Source organism: Microtus ochrogaster, unplaced genomic scaffold (genome assembly GCF_000317375.1).
Source record: "Microtus ochrogaster isolate Prairie Vole_2 unplaced genomic scaffold, MicOch1.0 UNK17, whole genome shotgun sequence".
Taxonomy (NCBI): Eukaryota; Metazoa; Chordata; class Mammalia; order Rodentia; family Cricetidae; genus Microtus; species Microtus ochrogaster.
This window is the reverse complement of record NW_004949115.1, coordinates 2,260,336-2,266,620: the sequence shown is the minus strand read 5'-3', so window position 1 is coordinate 2,266,620 and position 6,285 is coordinate 2,260,336.

Genomic DNA, 6,285 nt, shown 5'->3' with positions numbered 1-6,285 from the left:
AGAAGGTGGACTGGGAAGGATAGCTCAGTTGCCAAAGCGCTGCCTAGCACATGGAAGGTTCTGAGCTCTACCCTCAGCACGGCATAGAAAGGCAAAGCTAACTTGGTTTTCAAGAGAATGGTCATTTAAAATAGATTTTTAGTGTGTCTGTGTATGTGTGTCCGTGTGTGTCTGTGTGCCTTTGCATATGTCCATCTGAGGAGGCCAGAAGAGTGTGTTAGATCCTTTGGCATATAGGTGTGTGTGAACTGCCCAGTGTGGGTTCTGGGATCCAAACCTGGGTCATAACAATAAAGAATTAAGTGCTCTCTTGACTGCTGAGCCATTTCTCTAGCCCTAAGTACTCCCTTTTTAAAATACTTTTTAAATAGGCAAGTGAAATCTACCTCTTCAATAAAAATCTCTAATACGGTATATTTTTCTACATTAAAAAGTTGTGAGTGTATGCATGTTCATGGCATAGCAGTGTGGAGAGGTCAGAGGGCAACTTGTGAGAGTTCATCATTTCCTTCTACCCAGTGTATCCTAGGGACTGAACCTGGCTCTTCAGGGCTGACAGTAAGCACCTTTATGCACTGATGCATCTTTTTGGGGCCCAGTATAACTTAACTAACTACATGGTCTTCATGCTGTGGATTAGATTTCTAGACTTGTTCAACCTACATATCACTACATGTAACCTCCAACTGACATCTTTCCAGTTCCGCTCCTTTCTCCAATCCTGGCAATCACTGTTTTAGTTTTTCTCTTTGAATAGTGAAGTCTTTTGTTTCAGCTTCTCCATAGGAGTGTGATTATGTGATAACTTGTCTTTCTTAGTCTGGCTAATTTCACTTCATATAGTCATCTCTGGATCTATTAGTTTTCCTATAGAGGACATAATGGAGTACAGACCTAAACAGAGAACTCTCAACAGAGGAATCTAAAATGGCTGAAAGACACTTAAGGAAATGTTCAACATCCTTAGTCATCAGAGAAATGCAAATCAAAACAACTGAGATTCCATCTTATACCTGTAAGAATTACCCAAATCAAAAACACTGATAACAACTTATGCTGGAAAGGTTGTGGGGAAAGGGGAACACTTCTGTATTGCTGGTGGGAATGCAAGCTGGTACAACCCCTTTGGATGTCAGTGTGGCAATTTCTCAGAAAATTAGGAAACAACCTTTTTCAAGACCCAGTAATACCACTTTTGGGTATATAGCCAAAGGATGCTCAATCATGCCACAAGAACATGTGCTCAACTATGTTCATAGCAGCTTTGTTTGTCATAGCCAGAACCTGGAAACAACCTAAATGCCCCTCGACTGAAGAATGGATTAAAAAAATGTGGTACATTTACACAATGGAGTACTACACAGCAGAAAAAAATGGCAGCTTGAATTTTGCAGGAAAATGGATGGAGCTAGAAAACATTATTTTGAGTGAGGTAATCCAGACACAGAAAGACAATTATCACATGTACTAACTCATAGGTGGTTTTTAAACATAAAGCAAAGAAAACCAGCCTACAAACCATAGTCCCAGAGAACTTAGACAACAATGAGGACACTAAGAGAGACTTACATAGATCTAATCTACATGGAAAGTAGAAAGTAGAAAAAGACAAGCTCTCCTGAGTAAATTGGGAGCATAGGGACCTTGGGGGAGGGTTGACGAAGAGGGGAGAGGCAGGGAGGGGAGCAGAGAAAAATGTAGAGCTCAATAAATATCAATTAAAAATGTAAAAAAGACTCAAGTGTACATATACGGTGCATTTTTATCCATTTGTCTATTGGCAGACATCTAGATTGGTTCCATATTTTGGCTACCGTAAACAGCGCTTCAAGGAACACAGAAACGTGCGTATCCTTACAATGTGGTCACTCATCTCTGTTAGCTATAGGCCCAGAAGAGGAAATGTTGAAATCACATGGATAAGGAAAACCTCAAAATCCTTTTTTGCTTCTTTCTTTCTTTTCTTTCAACAAAGTCTCACTTTGTAGCTCAGGCTAGCCTAAAAACTTGTGATCCCATTCCTTTAGCCTCAACAATTACAGGCATGTACCACTGTGCCCAGTTAAACTCCAAATCAGTCTCCGCTTCCTACTGGGGCAGCTTGATTTTGCCCACTCTGTCAGGATTTACCTCAAATGTTTTCTTTCACCTAGGCAGTTCACCAACATATGGCCTTATGCCAAAGATAAATAATTTTCAAGGAATTATGGGGAAAGGGGGAAGTTTTGCTCCTAAGAACATTGCCAAGTTTCCTAGAAAGCAAATTCAGATTTGGCTTAGGACCACTGATTACTCTCTCAACTCCTGCCTCAGTAGGACATAACTGGACTTTAGACATTCCTCTGGCTTCTCAACACCTTGCAGGGTGACAACCTTCTATCCCTGTCTTCCCTCGAAGCAGATGCTAATCTCAATATCCTCTTTTTTCTGAGCAAAATCAAACAAGCACTCAGAGACATTTACTAGACTATGAACCAGAATATTAACTGACTAAGGCATTTTGGGGCTGGGACAAAGAGCTTCCTACAAAGTCATATATGCACCTGTGTTTAGTGCAGGGGATAATTATTTTTTTACAAAGTCTTACTACATAGCCCTAGCTGGCCTGGAACTTGCAATGTAGACCACCCGACACTGACTGAGAAGACCAGGCTGGTCTCCCATTCACAGAGATCCACTGGCCTCTGCTTCCCAAACGCTAAGGTTTAAGGCACAGCTGCCACCACTAGCCTTGAATCTGATCTTTTAACTGATATTCTTTTAACTGATGTGCATGCCTTGTGATTTTTATAATAGAGCTGTTAGAATCCTTTTACTTGGAAGGGAAACGGGAACGAGAGGGAAATACCTAGCATAATATATATACACATCTATTAAAGAAAATAAAGAGGCAGGCATGGTGGGTGGTACATGCTTTTAATCCCAGAACTCACTAGGCAGAGGCAGGAGGCTCTCTAAATTCAAGGTCAGCTGAGTCTAGGTGGGTAGTTCCAAGACAGCCAGATCTACACAATAAGACCCTGTCTCAAAAAAAACAAAACAAACAAACAAACAAAAAAGCATGAAATAGATCTAGATGTGGTGGCTCACGCCTGTATTCCAGAATCCAGAAGAAGAAGCTGTTAAAGACCAGTCTCCTCAGCTACAGAGCAGTCTGAGATGGGCTTGGGGGGCACACGAGACTCTGGCCCAAGTGGGAAAAAATAGAAAGGAGAGAAAGAGAAAAGCAAGGCCATAGCTCAAAATTTTAAACAAAACGAAACAAAATAGGAGAAAGGGAATAGATGGGAAAGAAGAGGGGACAGGAGAGGAGGGAGGGGAAACTGGTATGTAAAATAAATGAAAAAATATTTAAGTAAAATAAAACAGGAGCTGAAAAGATGGCTCAGAGATTAAGAGTACTGGATGCTCCTTCAGAAGACACGGGTTTGATTCACAACATTCACATGACAGCTTACAACTGTTTAACTGAGGTCTTTGGGATCTAATGCCTTCTTCTGGTCCCTGGGGGCACCAAGCATATCACGGTGCACAGACATACATGCAAGCAGAACATCAACATACATAAAGTAAAAAAATAGATAAAATTATTTTTAAGTCCTAAAAATAAAAATTATTTCAAGTTCTTGTTGGCCTCTCCTTGCACTGTACACATCACATTTGAGAATCAGTTTTCAGTACAGACAAGCTGTTTGCAGTGCTCAGAAGCAAATGCAATTTCTGGCTTCCAGTTATGATTTACAGGCTCCAAATGCTAGATTACCTTGGCCATCATGAACAAGCGTTCTTGCCCTCTCTCTAGCCCAGCACAGTGGAAATACACAAGGCCTCCACTCAGAGAATGAAGTAGAAAGTAAAGGATTTCATTTGTTGAACAATGGAAGAAACTGATTTGATTCACAGCTATTGTAATGCCAGTGCCTTGCTAGCTTTAGCTCAGAAACAGGAACTGCTCTCATGCTCGCAACCCACAAGTACACGCTATTCAAAATAAGCACAATAAAATGAAAGAAATAAAGTCTGTTCCTGGTCTCGGGTTCTTCCAGTTCTGTTTCTGAGCTGGAAGAACTCCTGCCTCCCAAGAACTGGAATTAATAAAGGCTTGTGCCACCACACCCGGCAATCATTGCTTTCATTTCAGCATTTTTAGATGCAAGTAAGTACTTCTAACATCATTCAATCATTCCGTCATTATCCTGGGACAAGTCTTCAGTTCATAAAAGTTCAACACCGGCGCGAACTGCAAGGCTTGCTTGTTCCCGCTGCTTTCATCTAATGACGCCTGGCATCTCTGACATTCTGAGATAAGTCTACCTCCCTGTGCCACTGACTGACCATACACAACAACACATACACACATGAGACACGAACTCACTTGAACCCTAGAATGAAATGAATTCAGCAAAAGCCCAACTAAGACTAAACAAATAAACGAGGTGTTTATGAGACAAACCCTTCAGAACAGGAATCGTGTTAAGAAAAGGGGTAAAATCATGGCTTTTGTTAGAGACAACGCTCTTTACTCCTCCCCCCACACACCACACACACACACCATTGTCAGGAGGCAGAACTTGGGCTTCCATTCCTGGGAAAGAGACAGGGAATGTGCTGAGCAGCACGTAATACATCCTGATTATGGTTTCCCCTCCCTCTACTCCTCCCAGATCCTCCCCACTCCCTTACATCTGGCTCCACCCCTTTCTGCCTCTCATTATAAAACAAACAGGCTTCTAAGGGATAACAATAAAATAAAATAGGTCCTAGAGCTGAAAGGAGTGGACCCATGCCTCCATCCCTAATCCAGAAGCTATCTCCAATTGATACGTATTGCAAATGAAAGTTTAGTTTTCTCCAAGGGTGTCTCACTGGGAAAACAAAGTACTCCTAAGTGTAGACTGCATGTCCAGCAGTAGATAGCCAACAGAAAATTAACTCAGCAGCATCTGTGGTCCCTTGTTTCTGAAGATGTGATGGACTTTTTAGTTGTGTCTTTTGGAAGCTCTCTGGCATGTTTGATTTTATTGTTTTGTTTTTACTTACTTCTTTTGAGACAAGTGTAGCCTTGGCTGTGCTGGAACTTGCTACGTGGACCAGGCTTGCCTCGAATTCACAGAGATTCACCTGCCTCTGACTCCTGAGTGCTAGGATTAAAGGGGTGTACCACCACACCCAGCTTGTCATGGTTACCAAAGTAAGAGCTTGACCTGCCGTGTTTTGGTCATTGACTTAAGTTGGCTGAGAAGACCAGGTGAGCAATGAACAGGTCACATCAGCCTCAGGAGTGGAAATTCAGAACAGACATAAGACAGGATTCTAGAAACAGGAACAACCTGGGAAGAATGTTAATACCACAGAGCTAGAATCATCACCAGAACATGACTCCGAAGTCCAGCTGGCTACTGCTCATTCTGGAAGGAGGCCAGCATGTTAGAGCCAAAGGCCAGACACCAAAAAGGAAGATTTGTTTCGATTGTGTGTTTTTAAAGACAGAGTCTCATGTAGCCAAAACGGGGCCTTGAAGTCCTCCCACCTACAATACTGGAATGCGGGGATTGCAGGAATAAGCCATCACCCTCTGTGTGTGTGTGTGTGTGTGTGTGTGTGTGTGTGTGTGTGTGTGTGTGTGAATACATAATTAAGCACATCTCTGTGAACTCCAGGGGGAAACTTTAGGTGTCGTTATCACTCTCTGCCTCTCTGCCTTAAGACAGGGAATCTCATTTAACAGGAATCTCACCATTCCAGTAAGGCTGACTGTAAGGCAGATGAGTTCCTCTTCACCTAGCTCTGCCCCTTGCCCCACATTGGGTGCAGGGGTAATACACAACTATACCCAGATATTTGCATAGAAACTGGGGGTTTCAATTCAGGCCTTCATGTTTGTACAACATCACTCTTCCCTACTCATCCATCTCCCCAGCCCCTGGGGGCACGTTTTATTTTGTAGAACTGAGAACTGAATTTAAGGCCTCTCAGATGCTAGGCAAGCGCTCTACCACTGACCTATATCCCCAGCCCTGGTCAGGTTTTCTGTTTTGTTTTGTTTTGTTTTGTTTTGTTTTGTTTTGTTTTGTTTTGTCTTAAACAAGGGAAGGCCTCACCATATAACCAAGGGTGGCTTTAAACCTGTGATCTTCTGTCTCAAAAAACAAAAATCAAAAAATATGCTGGTCAGTGGTGGCACACACCTTTAATCCCAGCACTTGGGAGGCAGAGGCAGGAGGATCTCTGTGAGTTCAAGGCCAGCCTGGTCTATGAGAGTTAGTTCCAAGACAGGCTCCAAAG